Genomic DNA, 17,986 nt, shown 5'->3' with positions numbered 1-17,986 from the left:
TCTTGCATAATTATTTTGGCACCGAAGATAAAATGAGAAGACATCCTAACTAGGTGAAGCACATGCTAGATTAGCAAGGTATTCAGACAGAAATAACTCTGTTCTTTCCTTTTTTTAAGGATTCATAAATAGATATTTTATGTCTGCTTTCCTACTGGAGATATTTTTTTCAGGCAATAAGAATAGGATAATTCTTTTTCAGAGTTGCTCTTCTTTGTTTCTAAGTTTTGTTCAGTGGTTTGTTTTTCTCTGCTGTTTCTAGATAGAAATGATTGATGTCCTCTTTGCTCTGTTATCATTTAGCTAGGTGACCAGAATAACATAGGTGGTTGTAATTGTTATTTTAAATCTCAACCAGTTTCTTTGTAGCAGCATTGATGAATACATTATCTTCTGACTCTGCCCTTTCCTTTTTGAGGGAGGCAGTAGTAATAAGAAGGGATTTTTCTTCCAAATGCTGATGAGCACAGAGAAACAGACACACAGAAAAAGCTTTCCTAATTAACAAATGACACAATTGGTCATTAAGGTTATAAATGTGCCTTCATGACCTTATCTGTCCGCATTAAATGAGTTGCAAATATGAGCAAAGAGAATTTACTGACATACGTAAGTAAATTTTCAATTCTTTCATGTATGACTAAGTCATACATAGCATAATAATTTTTCCCCTGAATTGATAAATCCAGATTTTTTTTTTTTTTTTTTTTTTTTGGTTTTTGGGTCACACCCGGCATTGCTCAGGGGTTACTCCTGGCTGTCTGCTCAGAAATAGCTCCTGGCAGGCACGGGGGACCATATGGGACACCGGGATTCGAACCAACCACCTTTGGTCCTGGATCTGCCATTTGCAAGGCAAACGCCGCTGTGCTATCTCTCCGGGCCCGATAAATCCAGATTTTTATGAATCAAATTTACCCTATAGAATGTAGGCACCAAAAACCAAATAGCAACAGATTTTTTTTTTTTTTTTTTGCTTTGTGTTTTTGGTCCACAGCCAGCAGTATTTGAGGGGCTATATGGGATGCTAGAATCAAACCCAAATCATCTGGGTCCAAATCAAGCACTCTTCCTATTGTAATATCTCTCCAGCACCCCCCCCCCCACTATATTTTTAAGTAACATTTTAGAAGTCATTTGTTTGTTAATATTTTCCTCCTCAGTTGTCCTGCTTTATTTCATTCTTTTCCTCCTGTTTGCTTTTTCTTTTTTCTTTTTCAGGGGTTAGGGGACTGCTGCATCCAGCAGTACTCAGGACTTACTCCTAGCTCTGTATTCATGGATCACTCCTGATGGGATTCAGGAGACTGTATTTGGTGCTTGGGATCAAATCTTGGTGGACCCAATTTCCTCAATTTCTACTGTCACTGCTTACCTGTTCTCATTTTTAGATTTTTTTTTTTAATCTCAGAATTTCTTAGCTAGTGTCTTTGTGTTTTGCCACTACCTGCCTTTTCAGTGATTCAGCTTTGCATCTTAAATGCTTTCTGTTGTTTTTTCTGCCCTGCATTTCCGTGGGTGTGCTTTCTATCAGATTAGTGTCTGTCACCTCAAGGTTTTCTTTTTTCTTATAAATTCAACTCCATCTCTCTGCTTTTGCCTGTTTTACCGCTGGCCTCTACCTAACTCCATTTTTTTTCTACTGGCACCTAACTCAACTTGTCAGTGGTCTTTCTACCATGTTGGACTACTCTGACTGGAGAACTCTCTCATTTATCCATCCTGGGTTTCACTAACTTCAGTTCCTTCTTGTCTCAGGTTACTTTCTTCCTGTGCTTTAACTCACTGGATATTTGCTCCTTGAACTTTTCCTTTATTTTTTTGTCACTGGGTGGTAGGTATAAGATTTGCGCTTGTTCTCTCTCTCTCTCTCTCTCTCTCTCTCTCTCTCTCTCTCTCTCTCTCTCTCTCTCTCTCTCTCTCTCTCTCTCTCTCTCTCTCTCTCTCTCTCTCTCTCTCTCTCTCTCTCTCTCTCTCTCTCTCTCTCTCTCTCTCTCTCTCTCTCTCTCTCTCTCTCTCTCTCTCTCTCTCTCTCCCCCCTCTCAGTACATAGATTCATGCCATGTATTTCCTATTAGCCAGGAGAATTATTTAATGATAACTCTTGGTGCGTTGAATTTTTTTTATCAGATTGATATTCTTAAAAGATGAATATTGCTTTAGAGTCAGGATAGTCATATAAGTGATGCTGCCTTTTAATTATTTGTTGTCAAAACCCTATGATACTGTCATTTTAATTTATTTAAATGTTGGTAGTGTAGGAAAGGAAAAGTAAATACTTCTAGAAAAGCACTATTTATAGAAATGGAAAGAATCCATATGCGTCAATGTTTATTAGATAAAAGTATCAACCAAGAGAATAATTTTTATGGGACCAGAGTGACATAACACTTAGGTTGTTTGCCTTGCATGCAGCCAACCCGGGTTCAATCCCCAACCTCCCATATGTCCCCTGAGCACCATCAGAAGTAATTATTGAGTGCAGAGTCAGGAGTAATCCCTGAGCATTACTGGATATGTTCCCCCACTTCCCCAAAAAGAAACCCACCAAGAATTTTTATTATTATCAGTAACTCTGTAAATCAACTTTAATACAAGGTCATCTTTGTTTTGACATTTTCCTTTAACTTTTTATATTTATCATAGTAGAAACTTGATTTTGTAAATATTTTATTTTTGCAGACTTTTTGTCTTCTTAATATTAAGCTGTGTCATCATAGTAATACTCTCAAAATGCAATTATCAGTTGATACTGTTAGCTTTTTGTATAGTAATGCATATATACTGAATGATTTTCTTTGGATTTTGTAGTCCTGTTTTAATGAAAAGCTAACTTCTGGGGAAAATTCAGTTTGATGTTATTGATCATTTACATATTCTAATTTTTTCTTTTATTTTAATCTGTACTGTGTATTGATACAGTATGCTGTGTATCTTAGTTTTCTGCAGCACATGTCAACTATGGGAAGACTAACTGATATGAATGTATAGGCAGCTTTATTAAACTTAAAAAGGGAAGTTCATGTATATCAAGTTGTATTGTATGTCAGTAAGACTTAAGAATAACCCTACAGGGGCTGGAGAGATAGCATGGAGGTAAGGCGTTTACCTTTCATGCAGAAGGTCATTGGTTCGAATCCCGGCGTCCCATATGGTCCCCCGTGCCTGCCAGGAGCAATTTTTGAGCACAGAGCCAGGAAAAACCCCTGAGCACTGCCGGGTGTGACCCAAAAACCACACACACACAAAAATAAATAAATAAATAAATAGTAATTATTTAAAAAAAAAAAAAAAAGAATAACCCTACAAATGGAAGTTGATCACATTGAATTTTCTTTCTCCTTGAGCATTCCTTAATGTCTATGACATATAGTTATCAGGTTGGGCAGTCTTATTCACTTGACACAAATGGACCCTTCTGCTGTGGTATTACTGGATCTATATAAAAGTTCTGTAATTTGTAACTTGAACTTAGCCTTTTATATTATTAGACTTGTTTATTGTGATCTTATGATTTTAAGATTGTAGTTGGGATAATTGAAAAAGAATAGCATTGAGATAGAACTATGAGCTCAGAATTTTGATAGAGATAAAAAAATACAGTTCTTATCTTGGTGATTTTTTTTTCTTATCTTATTAACTGGGTGCATTTTTTTTTCTTTTTCTCTTTCTTTTTTTGGTAGTTGCTACCAAATTTTTTCTTCCTTTTTTTTTTTTTTCTTATCCTTTTTATCTCAAACGACAACAGAATAGATAATCTACAACAAGCTGTAAAGTGGAGACCAGTTACACTAGTACTCTTGGGGGAAAAAGGAAAGAGATATGAGATGCATGCTAGGAACGGGGGTGGAGGGAGGACAACACTGGTGGTGGGAATGCCCCTCATTCATTGTTACTGTGTACCATAAATAATTCTGTGAAGAAAAAAATAAAATAAAAAAAAGAAAGAAAAAGAATAGCATTGAGATAGGACTATGAGCTCAGAATGTTCTTATCTAAAGCCCCCAATTTTTATTGGTTTGTTGTGGGGCCACACGTGGCAGTGCTAAGGGATTACTCTTGTTCTACATGCACATCACTTCTGGCTGGCCCGATGACCATATGGTGTACTGGAGATTAAATCCAGTTTACCACCTTCAGGTCAAAAGCCCTACTTGCGGTATGCTCTTAGCTCTCTTATCACTTTTTGAATTGGTCTTGAGTATTCTTATTAATCCTATGCTTATATAATGTCCCCAAATAAATAACCTTTGTTTTTGATTATAGAAGTAAACAGCTCCGGGGCCGGAGAGATAGCATGGAGGTAAAGTGTTTGCCTTTCATGCAGGAGGTCATCGGTTCAAATCCCGCGCCCCATATGGTCCCCTGTGCCTGCCAGGAGCAATTTCTGAGCCTGGAGCCAGGAATAACCCCTGAGCACTGCTGGGTGTGACCCAAAAACCAAAAAAAAAAAAAAAGAAGTAAACAGCTCCATGTTAAAAATAATGCTTTAAGTGGGGCATAGAGATAGCACAGCAGATAAGGCATTTGCTTTGCACACGACCAACCCGTGTTTGATCCCTGGCAAACCAGATGGTCCCCCGAGTCTGCTAGGAGTGATTTCTGAGCATAGAGCCATAGAGTAACCCCTGATCTCTGCTGGCCAAAAAACAAAACAACAACAACAATAATAATAATTTTTTATAAAAATAGAAAAGTAAAAAGAAGGTAGTGAGGGGCTGGTGAGGTGGCGCTAGAGGTAAGGTGTCTGCCTTGCAAGCAATAGCCAAGGAAAAACCACGGTTCGATCCCCTGGCGTTCCATATGGTCCCCCCAAGTCAGGGGCAATTTCTGAACACTTAGCCAGGAGTAACCCCTGAGCATCAAACGGGTGTGGCTCCAAAAACAAAAAAAAATAAAGAAGATAGTGAAAATCATCAGTAATTCCTACCACCAAAGGTACGTCATCAAGTTTACATTATCCTAAATTGATGATATTTTTTTTAAATATAGTAGAACCATTTTGGATGTACAGAAACACTACAAAGATAGAATAGATTTTTCTATTTTCTAATTTACCATTAATAAATTGGTGTGGTATGTTTGTTATAATTAATGCACTTCTATTGGTATGTTCTTAAGAAAAGCCCGATTTTATTCAGTCCTTTTTATATCTTTACTTCATGTTTTTTCTGTTCCTGGATCCTGTCCAATGCATTTAGTTTTGGTATCTCCTTAGGTTCTTTTTGACTAAAAGTTTCTCATATCTTCCTTGTTTTATGACCTTGAGAATTTTGAGAAGTACTGGTCAAGGCATTTGCCTTGATATTTTAGCATGCCCTCACTTGGAATTGTCTGCTTTTTTTTTTTCTTTTTGGTTAGAGTCTCATGGTTTATGCTTTGGGGTAGAAACCACAGTGATAAAAGTTTTACTTACCACATTGTTTCTAGGCTATATGCTACTTGTACACACTTTTGACGTTGACTTTGATTTTAATATTAGCCTTATTATCAACATTGACCTTGATAAATTTTAGTCAGGTTTCTCTACTGTAGTTATTTCCTTCCCATTTTGTGTTCTTTGGAAGGAAGACAGTTCACACTGAGGTTAGCTGGGAGTTAACCTTTAGTGTTTTGAGGAAGAAGTAAAGATTCTGCACAAGTGTTTTAGCCTTCCTCATTTATTAAGTTAATGATTTATGTCACTGTAGACGAATATTTTTCATTTGAGACATAATTCGATGCAACTTTATTGATCTATTTACTCATTGTCCATTTGGCCATTGTCCTTTTGCCATACACCTCTCATTACCCTATTCCTTTATTTACTCTATTATTTACCCTAGCATCTTACTTCAGAAAATATCTGTCAAAAAATACTTTGTCGGGCCGGAAAGATAGCATGGAGGTAGGGTGCATGCCTTGCATGCAGAAGGATATTGGTTCGAATCCCAGCATCCCATATTGTCCCCTGGGCCTGCCAGGAGCGATTTCTGAGCATAGAGCCAGGAGCAGCCCCTGAGCGCTGTTGGGTGAGACCCCCCCCCAAAAAAATACTTTTGTCTATAAATATTTCAATATATTCAAGAAGAAAAATATTTTTTAAAAAGCAACTATAGTTCCATTAGCATCTCTATTTAAAATCTAGTTCACCCAAATTTAGAGTGGTGAGATAGTTGATGTGCCTAACATGTTCAATGCCCTGAGTCCAATTCTCTATATCACATTTTTCCTCAGACTTCTGAAAACCTTTATTTTCAAGTGATTATAGATATTCCAAAATCTCATGTGCCTTCACCTAACTTCCCTTTATGATAACTATCAAAGCTAGAAAACTGATATTGAGACAGCCTTAGAAGTGAGTAGTCTACTTTCTCATGCTTTTGATTGTATGTGTGTAGTATGTATTTTTCTATGTAGTTTGCTTGCTCATGTCTAGTTTTGTGTAACCACAGCAATCAATACAGAACTGATGTTTCAATTCAAGACTTATTTGTGGCTTCTGCACCAACTTCTGTAACAACTATAATCTGTTTTCCAGCTTTTTAACTTTGTAATTTGGGGACAGTCATAAATGAAATGTAGCGCTTGAGAGATTGGCCTTTTTTTTTTAATGCCCATGAGAACTAATTAAGTCATTGCATCTATCAATAGTTCTTACTCCTTTTGTGCTCAGTAGTTTCAGTAGTTTTCCATGGAATGAAGTGACTAGTTTAATTATTTGTAGGATATCTGATCATACAGTTTAGGCTAGAACAAATAAAACTGCCATGAACCCAGTTGTGCTCAGATATTTTTTGTGTGGATCTGAGATTTAATTTCTTTTTTGCACTGCAAAGTATTGATCTTTGCAAATTGGAGGTGTTGTGCTACACTGCTGAGCGTGATCCTATTTTCATTTCTTTAGGAATACAATTCCTGTATTAGAGTTTTTAAATGGGCCATTTGAAGTTTTTTTTTGAAAATACATTCTAATGCCTGCCCATACTGGTAGTTATATAAAGATGATTTTTATTTATTTATTTTGGTTTTTGGGTCACACCCGGCAGCGCTCAGGAGCTACTCCTGGATCTCCAGATCTCCACTCAGAAATTGCCCCCCGGCAGGCTCAGGGGACCATATGGGATGCTGGGATTCAAACCACTGTCCTTCTGCATGCAAGGCAAACTCCTTAACCTTTATGCTATCTCTCCGACCCCTAAAGATGATTTCTTAAGCCACCTGTTATAAATAATATGCATTGTTCTTTGTTTACTATACCATTCTGTTTAATTTGCATCAAGCCCAAAGTATAGAAACCTCTTTTATCTTACTGTATACTTTTGTCTATTTCATACATAATATTTTTCTAAGTACTTCATTTTGCTAATGAGCCCACTTATTTTTATTAACATTTTTTTCTTTTCTCAAATACTAAATTTCAGTTGGAAGAGATGATCCATACAATAATTTTTTACTTTTACTTTTTTTTTGCTTTTGCTTTTATGGGTCACACCAGTGATGCTCAGAAATCACTCCTGGTTTGGGGGGGCCATATGGGACACCAGGGGATCGAACCCCAGTCTGTCCTGGGTTAGTGCAAGCAAGGCAAATGCTCTACTGCTTGTGCCTCCACTCAGGCCTCAATGATTTTTACTTTTTATCAATTCTTATGGTATGGTTGATATTGAAGAGGTCTGATGATTGATATTCACAAGAGTTGTTGTTGGCGATTTTTTATTCAGCATAAAATTTGGGGTCTAAAAGTGTTTTGTTTCAAAGTTAATAATAAATAGTTATTGAAGTGAAGATATAGCTGCTTGTGATGTGATGTATTCCTAATTTAGCAGCCACAGGTTTAAATATGTTCTTTTTGGGTATCAAAAGTCAGTGTAAGAACAACATAATAACAGATGGCAAAACGGGGATTTACTAGGGTTTTGACTCTTAATAGACACGCTAATCTGAAAATAATGGATAAGGAAATGCTCTTTGTAAAAAGCTGGAAGAAAGGTAGGATAAGGACAAAATGTTAAAACTTCTTCAGTGTTACATATTAAAGGTTCTTAAAACTGACCACTAATAACTTAGGTCGCTTTTAAAATGAAATGAGCACCCAAGTCTAGAACAGTTAATTTGACTCTCTGGAAGTGGTACTGAGACACTGATCATTGTTATTATCTAATTCTTTAAATTTTATTTTATTTTATTTGGCTTGGGGACCACATCCAATAATGCTCAGGGGTTATTCCTGACCACATTCAGGTATTATTACGGGTGATGCTGAGGGGATAACCTGGAATGTGGGGATTGAACCTGGGTCAGTCACAGCCACATACAGGGCAAGTGCCCTTCTGGATATACTATCTCTCCAGTCTTTATCGTTTATTTGTTTTAGTTTTTTTTTAATCACTGTGAATTACAGTGTTGAATGTGATTGAGTTTCAGGTGTATAATATTCCTGCACCAATCCTTTTACTACCTATTTATATTTGGGGGAATGGGCTACCCAGAGATGCTCAGGTTTACCCCTGGGGGGCTCTGCATATGGGGATCACTCATGGCAGGGTCAGGATGCCTGGGATCAAATCCAGGTCAGTCCTATACAAGGCAAGTGCCTTACCCATTGTACTTTCTCTCTGGCACTAGTATTTTAAAAGTATACCATCCAGAGGAACTGTAGTAATAGTAGAGCTGGGAGGATGCTTGCCTTGCACATGGCCAACCCCAGTTCCATCCCTGACAACCCATATGGTCCCCAGAGTCCTGCTAGGAGTGATCCCTGAGTGCAAAGCTTGTAGGAAACCTTGAGCACAACTGGGCATGTCCTACAATCAAGCAAAATAAAACAAAATAACCCTCCAGGTTTTTTTTTTTTATGTACAGCCAAGATTAAGAATCATTGGGGCTGGAGTCCTAGCATAGCGGGTAGGGCGTTTGCCTTGCATGTGACTGACCTAAGTTTAGTCCCTAGTATCCTGTATGGTTCCCCAAGCCTGCCAGAAGTCATTTCTGAAACCAGAGCCAGGAGTTAACCCGGAACACTGCTGAGTGTGGCCCAAGTGCCTTAAAAAAAAAAAAAAAAAAGAAGAAGAATCAGGAGCCGGAAAGATGGCATGGCATGGAGGTAAGGCGTTTGCCTTGCATGCAGAAGGTCAGTGGTTCGAATCCCGGCATCCCATATGGTCCCCTGAGCTGCCAGGAGCAATTTTTTTTTTGTTTTTTTTTGGTTTTTGGGCCACACCCGGCAGTGCTCAGGGGTTACTCCTGGCTGTCTGCTCAGAAATAGCTTCTGGCAGGCACGGGGTATCATATGGGACACTGGGATTCGAACCAACCACCTTAGATCCTGGATCAGCTGCTTGCAAGGCAAACACCGCTGTGCTATCTCTCCAGGCCCCAGGAGCGATTTCTGAGCGTAGAGCCAGAGTAACCCCTGAGCACTGCCTGGTGTGACCCCCCCCCCAAAAAAAAAGAATCATTACATATGTAATGTTAGTGTGCTCATATTTTTTACCTGGGGATTTTTTTAGTGTCTTCTATGTATTAACCTAATGTGGGTTTCAAAACCTTTTCTTAGTCTCTGCTGAATCTAAATTTTCCTAAATGCACTGGAAGTTGAGTGATGATCATACTTGTGAATTCTAGGTACATTTAAACCAGGGGTCCTCAAACTTTTTAAACAGAGGGCCAGTTCACTGTCCTTCAGACTGTTGGAGGGCCAGATTATAGTAAAAACAAAAATTATGAACAAATTTCTATGCACACTGCATATATCTTATTTAGAAGTGAAGAAATAAAATGGGAATAAATACAATATGTGGCCCGCAGGCCGTAGTTTGAAGACCCCTGATTTAAACTGTGAAGCACACCTTTAATATGCTTAAGGCGTACCTTTGAAGTGAAATTAACCTTAATTCAATCCTTGTACATATTCTGATTTGAATTATTCTATATATTTTCTGTCTCATTGAAGTATATTTTATGACAGGTATGTTTTATGACAAAAGGATCATACCATATATATTCTTTGGAACTTTGCTTTTCTTCATATATTTTTTATATGTCTGGATAATAGTGGTTTAAATTTTATTTTTAAAACAGGAACAACATTTTTATTTTAAGATGCCATAAATTATTATGTATTCAAAAATTTCTTATGAATTCAGGATATTTCCTCCTTTCTCCTTACTCACTACCAAGAAGTATATTACCCATATCTTTATATGGGTACATTAGATTCTTTTTTTTGTTTGTTTGTTTTTGGTTTTTAGGCCATACCTGACTCTGTGCTCAAAAATCAAAAATGCTCCTGGCAGGCTTGGGGGACCATATGGAATTCTGGGGATCAAGCCTGGGTCCATCCCAGGTCAGCCATGTGCAAGGCAAACACCCTACTGTGCTGTCACTCTGGGCCCATTAGATTCTAAAGTAATCTTATCATCCATCATTAGTCAGATTTTGTAACAGAGAGCATTCGTTCTTCTCTGTTACTCATTATTAGTGTTGATTGCTTTTATTTCATCAAATATTCTAGTATTTAAAAGGTGTTAATAGGGGGATCAGTTGTTTTAGCAATAGATATTAAAGCATTCTGGTGACAAGAAATGTTTGTTAAAGGTCCTGGAATACTTACAGTAGAGTGCCATATCAAAAGGCAGGTATATGTGCTTTGTGAAAGTCTATGAACCATGAAATAGTGGCACAATTGTCTGTAAATTGTTTTATGACTTGCATGAGATTTTCATAGGAAAAATTGTTGCCCAATATGCATTAGAGCAGGGGTCTCAAACTCAATTTACCTGGGGACCGCAGGAGGCAAAGTCGAGGTGATCCTTGAGTGGAAAGTCAGTAGTAAGCCTTGAACATTGGGGGGTGTGACCCAAACAACTAAAACAAAACAAAACAACAAAAGATTTCTCTAGGGCAGGGCCACAAAATGTATGAAGGGCCGGCCGCGAGTTTGAGACCCCTGTATATGTTTTTAGTCAAAATTTCCACTTTTTTTTTGAAGATCTGGATCAAGCTAGGTTTATCTAATTTTTAGATAATATAGACAGTTTAAGTAATAGAGTAAATAGCAGACTGCATTCAAAATTATCTAAATCAGTTTAATAAGGTACTAAAATCTGCAAGATGAAATTGCCACGGATTAACCATCTGCTGGAGATAAGGTGTTTGGAAAGTGGAAGATGATCCCAGGTCACTTGATCTTATAACATAAGTTGATATGAACTTTCTGTCATATGACAGCCTGAACTATGAGCCAGTTAGACTGCATTGATGGATTATGTTTCTGACAGCCACATTTTCGATGGGACATTAGTAAAGGGAGAGAGATAAAGATAAGTGAAATTAAATGAGGAATTACTGGAAAAGTATTTGATTTTTGTTACTGTAAAATAGAACCACATTGTTTAACTGTTAAATCTGAAAAATAGGATGTAGAACCAGATTCAGGGAACCAGACCTGAAGATAGTGCGTAGAATTTCACACTGTATCTCATGTGTTTGTTCAGTAAATGAATAAACGACAACTTCAAAGCAAAAGGATTTTACTTGATCTAAACTCTGGTAAGAGTTCTTTAGTAGGTGTGGGCTTCTGTACAAAATAAGGGTTTTTAAGCAATTGAATCTTTTATTCGCGGTATAGGGTGATTGGACAGGGTCTGTAAGAGGAATTCCTATATTAAGTGAGAAGTTGTGCAAAGGAATTTTAAAACACTTTTCATTAGATTTTCATATTTTTTCTGTTGTGTACATTTTATTATATTTTGTTGGGGATGGGGTGTGTTACACCGATGGTGTGCAGGACTTAGGGGTCTGTAGTCAGGGGTCACTCATGATGGGGCCCAGGGGATCATAGTGGGTACTTTGTTGACTGCACAAGGCAACTGTTGTACCCACTATCTCTCTGGCCTATGTGAGATATTTTAATTCTAAAATGAGAAAATTCTAGAGTGATAATATAGGTTTTTTAAAAGTATTTTTACAGAAGAAAAATGCTTTTAACTCAAAGACTACAGGTATTTCAGAGGTAGTGAAACTTTGCAATCTTATCAGGTTTTTACCTGAACTGTAGTGCGTAATTTTATGCTCTTAAACCTGATGTAGTTATAGCTAGTGTAGACTTGTAGAGTATGATTGAAGGCATTATTTTTGTTGCTCTAGAGAGAAAAATCACATTCTTTTTAAGCCACAAAAGAATAAAAAGGAAATTTCATCACTTCCTAGCCTCTATGTGGCCTCGGGAAATTCAGTCATACTATCTCTATTAGATTAATTATTCTACGTTTTGACTCAATAATTTTGAATGGAATTTGCCATGCTAATTATTACATAGGTTTGCACCCAATTTGTGTACTGATCTATGAAAACTTGATAATTTAGTACATTGAAACAAAGATAATATACTTAAGACAATATAAAATTCCACTAGGTTATGGAAATGGTAAATATTGTAAAAATATGTATATATAAAGTTTTAAGAGGAAAATAATCCCTGTATCACATTTGTAACCATATGGAAATTTAGGGACCACTAATACTTCCAAAACATGATTTGTATGCTTTTTTTTTTCCCTCTAGTGTACTGGGGAATCAAATCCAGTATGTAACTCATGCAACATAGCACAGAGCTACATACTCTGCTGCCCTCACACTTCTTATCCTAGGGCCAGAGAAATTTGGGTCGTGGATTCTTAATTAGACTCCTGATCTCTTCATGTGCTTCCCAGTATAAAGGAAGGGAAAGCCAGTGAGAAAGCACACATATAACAACACAAGGGAGAAGTTGGTGTATATTTTATTACTAGGCTTTCTCCTGTCTCAAGCATCTTTTTTTTTTCCTTCTGATTGACAGATATTGTCATGTGTGTGTCACATTGAGCACATTGTATACAAAACTGACCTTCTTTTATGTTTTCCACCCCACCTCTTTTTCATCCTAAATCCACTCCTGTTTGAGCTTCCTATATTACCAGAAGGTAGGGTAGGCAAAAGTTATCAATAGAAACTTTGGAGTCATAGTATCTGGGATTAAATACCTGCTCTACTACGTGACCTTGCAAGATCCTAATGTCTCTAAAGTTCAGTCCTTCAATTATGAAATAGGTATCATAACAATCTGTTCCATAGATTTGGGGCATTCAATGAGATAAGTACTTAAGTGCTTATTATGTTTGCTTACATGTAAGTAAATGTCAATCATTTATACCTCTAAGGCTAGAAATGGAACTTAATGTCATCCTTAATGTCTCATCTTTCCCCCTCACCTAAGAGTGAGCCATCAGTGCTGCTAATTAATTCTCCACTTCCTTATCCCCACCTTTTAATTAGAATATGATATGTACATTTTTGTAATTTATGTATTTTACCTAAAGGCCACATATAAAGTAAAAGGCCTTTAGCTTTTATCATTACTTTCATACAAGTAAGTGACAAAAAAGAGGTTAATATCTACTAATAACTGGCTTATCTCTTGTTTGTATTCAGCAGCCTATATATGGACATTATTTTCTATGCTTCTAATCTACTGCTCTCACTGTCTAGTTAATTTATGTTTTGAGTTTTTACTTTGCCACCTGTGACTTCCTATTACCCTACAACAGTGCTTTTTGCCGCAACTACATGTGAGAATTGCATGGAAGCCATTTTTAAAATGCTGGTACCCAGCTCCATCCTAGATCAATAAATTGACATAAATACTAGACATCAGTATTAATTTGAAAGCTTTCTAAGAGACACACTTGACTCAGAGCTACTGGATTGCCATGACATAGAAGGACCTCAGTAACCTAGTGCCTGTTAACATTTTCTTTTTTGTTGTTTTTAGTCCACACCTGGTCTTTCTCAGGGGTTACTCCTGGCAGTGCTCAGGGGACTATATGGGATACAAGGGATCGAATCCAGGTAGGCCTCATCTAAACCAAATACCCTACCTGCTGCACTATCACCTCAGTGCCCCAGTCTGCTTTTTCTTTTTTTTCTTTATCCTCTGAACACATACTTTTGATAATCGCATAGTGTTCTGTATGTTTCCTACCTCTAGGATTTTGCCTGGACTGATTCCTCTGCCTAAAATGTCTTACATCCTTTCTTTACCTAATCATTGCCCTCCTAAAATCCCTCCAATACTCAGAAGGAGTCATAGCCTAACTTGTGTTAAAACTTATAGTAAAGGGATGACACTATATTGTAATAATTTGGATGTTTGTCTTCCACATTGTACCTACCGAACTCCTAGAAAAAGTTATCCATATTTCACCAATTTCACCAGTGCATGACACCTGGTTAAAAATTTCTTGAAATCTGATGAATTAATAATGAGGATGAACATACAACAACCTGCTTGAAGGAATCAACAAATCTGCCCAGCTTGGAGAATGAATATAAGATACTAGATGTGGTTAGAAATATGTGGCAGAGGGCCCGGAGAGATAGCACAGCGGTGTTTGCCTTGCAAGCAGCCGATCCAGGACCAAAGGTGGTTGGTTCGAATCCCGGTGTCCCATATGGTCCCCCATGCCTGCCAGGAGCTATTTCTGAGCAGACAGCCAGGAGTAACCCCTGAGCACTGCCGGGTGTGGCCCAAAAACCAAAAAAAAAGAAAGAAAAGAAAAAGAAATGTGTGGCAGAAATTTGTGCTCCTTTTCAACTTTTACAAAAAGAAAAAACCAGAATTATATAAGGGTTCTCATTTGCCAGTAGGCATTCTAGGCTAGCTCGAAACACTGTTAAACATTATTGAACATAATAGCATAAAGTCATATCATCTTTCTTTGACTTCAGAGATGTCTGAGGAAGAAATGGAGAAACAGCCATTACAATGGTGACAGCTATTTATTTTGTTCAGTGAATTCTCCTAAATTAGTTACTGACTTACAGATACCCTTATATGGACTGTTCTCCAGATATTATATGTTTCTAATTTTGATCTCACCCCTGGCCTTTGTGTTTTAGCTGCTGCCTAGTCCCCGCAGCTATTTTTAATACTCCCCCCCTAGTATGTTTCAAAACTGCCCAGCACTTTCTAAAGAACCATAACTTAAGTATGATTTATTCTTCCTGTTTCCTCGGTATCCGAGTTTAATTTAAGTTAAAGATGATTTTGATGGAGATTAATCAATGACTTCAGATTCTTTAAATGTTGTTTGGGAGGTGTATTTATTTATTTGCTCTTTTTTAAAAATTATTTTTCCCACTACCATATTATTCTTTAAAAAGATGAGTTTTTCGGAGGAGTTAAAAAAATGAGTTTTTCAACATACAGAAAACAGTAAGTGCTAATCTGATATTCTAGTTTAAGTGTACATGGTTCTGTTATGCTCTGTGTAAGCAACTAGAATACCTTTTGTTTATTTTCCTGTAGTCGTATGTTTATAATCTTTATAATGGACAAGAGTTTTTTTAAAGTTCAAAATCATAATGTTAGTTGGAATTTATTATACCACACTTAAACTGACATCTTTTATTTAAAAAAAAACACCTTGATTTGAATTTTTATCAAGAATTCCTCCAGTTTTTAAATAAAAATGTTATTTAAAAAGATGATTAAGAGGCCGGAGAGATAGTACAGTGGTAGGGCGTTTGCCTTGTATGCAGCTGAATCAGGATGGACAGTGGTTTAAATCCCAGCACCCCATATGGTTCCCCCAAGCCAGCCAGGAGTGATTTCTGAGCGCAGAGCCAGGTGTGACCCCCTCCCTAAAAAAAGATGATTAAAAAAGAAAAAACCCATCAAAGACCTGGAGAGTGCACCCTCTCCTGGTAATTGGAGAGACAGAATAGAATATGAAGAAAAATAAATCCACTCTTTTTTTTTTTTTTGGTTTTTGGGCCACACCCAGTGAAACGAATCAATCTCATCTCTGTAGTGAGTCACAGATATCCTGGATTATTATCTATACATAGACAATAGACAAGAGAGCTAGGACCTTTGAAATAAGAAGTCTCTGGTATTTCTGTGAATGGCCTCCAAGATTATTGTAACTATTGAGTTTTTATAGTTAGAGCTAAGTTGTTAATCTTTGGTTTTTGACTTATTGCTGCTACTTTGAAAAATGAACACTCTTTGAGCAACTTTGTAAGTGAAATATTATGAACTTTTATCCTAAAAAGACTGGACTATACCTTTGGTGAAATTAGCTACCCACTGAATTCATAGAGATAAATTTGATTCTGTTTTTAATGTTACATCTCTTAATTTGATTTTGAATGATTTGCCTGAAGATGAAACACTTTTCAGTTCATATGCTATTCACAGAAAACCTATTAAAGTTAGAAAATAAATGATTGAATTCTCAAGTCTCTTGGTGAATTAGAACAAAGGATTGTGTCCTACCCCAGAATGGGTTGTATACCTTTCAAACAAATTGAACAAATGCTAGGAAACTTGAAGGGAGAACAGGAATCATTAGAACTTACTGGAAACGTAATAGTAAAACTGGTGACTTCAGCCTTTCAAGCTCTAATTATTCTACTGTCATTTTAGTTTTATCTTGCAAATTCCCTCTCTACCTGAAATAAATTCTAGAAAAATCTTAAACTCTAGAACCCCAATGTAGATTTTTGTTTGTTTCTTTTGGGGGGGGCACACCCATCTGATGCTCAGGAGTTACTCCTGGCTACGCGCTCAGAAATTGCCCCTGGCTTGGGGGACCATATGGGACGCTGGGGAATCTAACTGCAGTCCTTGGCTAGCACTTGCAAGGCAGACACCTTACCTCTAGCACCACCTCGCCGGCACCACCAATGTAGATTTTTAACACGTAGGTTTATGTAACACTTGGGTGGTTGTACTTCAACTAAAAATTAATTGTTCTTTCTGGGCCAGAGAGATAGCACAGCAATAGGGTGTTTGCCTTGCACACAGCTGATCCAAGATAGATGGTGGTTCAAATCCTGGCATCCCATATGGTCATCCCCCGTGTCTGCCAGGAGCAATTTCTTTTTGTTTTTTGTTTTGGTTTTGGGGTCACACCTGGCAGTGCTCAGGGGTTACTCCTGGCTCTACGCTCAGAAATCGTTTCTGGCAGGCTTGGGGACCATATGGGATGCCGGGATTCAAACCACCGTCCTTCTGCATGCAAGGAAAATGCCCTACCTCCATGCTATTTCTCTGGCCCTCAGGATCGATTTCTAAGTGTGGTGCCAGGAGTAACTCTTGAGTGCCACCAGGTCTGACCCGAAAACAAAAAAAAAAATTGTTCTTTGATTGTTACTTTATATAACTAAAATATATACTTCAAAAATGACATGCCCAGTACTATTGTGTATGGGATTTGGCATGTATATTAATTCATTTTGTAGTTATCCTAGGAAGTGACTTCTTGTCCTCATTTATAGAGATGGTCAAAGAATCCTATAAAGTAATCTGCCTAAGCTTGCAAAGCTAGAAAGCAGTAGAGGTAGGATTTAAATGAGCCCAGTAGTATAACTCTGATCAGACTACATTTTTACATCCTCTTCCCTTAGGAAGCCTTCAGTTTCACATTAGAAAGTAGTATAGCTTAAAAAAAAAAGGGGGGGGGGTAGTATAGCCATAAGCTAAAAAAATTTAATGTGCTCTTATTTGTGAAGTAATTGGGAACTAAAAAAAATAATATTTCATGCTAGTATACCAACTATTTCTGAGTTGTCTTGGGTTTTTTTTTTTTTTGGGGGGGGTGGGCATATTTGTCAGCTCTCCAGAGTTATTCCTGGCTCTGTGCTCAAAAATTATGCCTGACAGGCTTGGGATCATATAAGATGCTGGGGAATCAAACTCAGGTCAGCTGTGTGAAAGGCAAATGACTTTCCTGATGTGCTATCGCTCTGGCCTCTGATTCTTGGTTTTATTAATAATTTTAAGTTTTTTGGTGGAAGAAGGTATGTGGGAGGGAAGTTGGAAACAGTAGTAGTGGGAAATGTGCACTGGCAAAAGGGAAGTATAAATACTTTTTTTCTCTTTTTTTTTAAAATATATTTAAGGAAAATGCATTACATAGTGGACAGTTGATCATAATACATTTATTTCAGATAAGTGAAA

The 17,986-nt window shown here is 37.3% G+C and overlaps 1 protein-coding gene and 1 long non-coding RNA gene across 3 annotated transcripts in view; one reads left to right on the top strand and one right to left on the bottom strand.

Annotated features, from left to right (window-relative positions):
- SLC20A2 (solute carrier family 20 member 2) overlaps window positions 1–17,986 on the top strand; it is a 128,232-nt gene that overhangs the window by 8,636 nt on the left and 101,610 nt on the right. Inside the window, exon 1 of one of the 2 annotated variants that reach the window (XM_049771829.1) lies at window positions 1,290–1,309. The exons of the other annotated variant lie outside the window; for it this stretch is intronic. The gene's annotated coding sequence lies outside the window, so the exon portion shown is untranslated. Of the gene's footprint in view, window positions 1–1,289; window positions 1,310–17,986 lie in introns of those variants that run through there. 2 annotated transcript variants of the gene reach the window in all.
- LOC126006498 (uncharacterized) overlaps window positions 1–17,986 on the bottom strand; it is a 110,231-nt gene that overhangs the window by 19,116 nt on the left and 73,129 nt on the right. The window lies entirely within an intron of this gene.

This window comes from Suncus etruscus, chromosome 4 (assembly GCF_024139225.1).
Source record: "Suncus etruscus isolate mSunEtr1 chromosome 4, mSunEtr1.pri.cur, whole genome shotgun sequence".
In the NCBI taxonomy this organism is placed as follows: Eukaryota; Metazoa; Chordata; class Mammalia; order Eulipotyphla; family Soricidae; genus Suncus; species Suncus etruscus.
The sequence above is the reverse complement of the archived record's forward strand: the minus strand, read 5'-3'. Positions and strand labels throughout refer to the sequence as shown.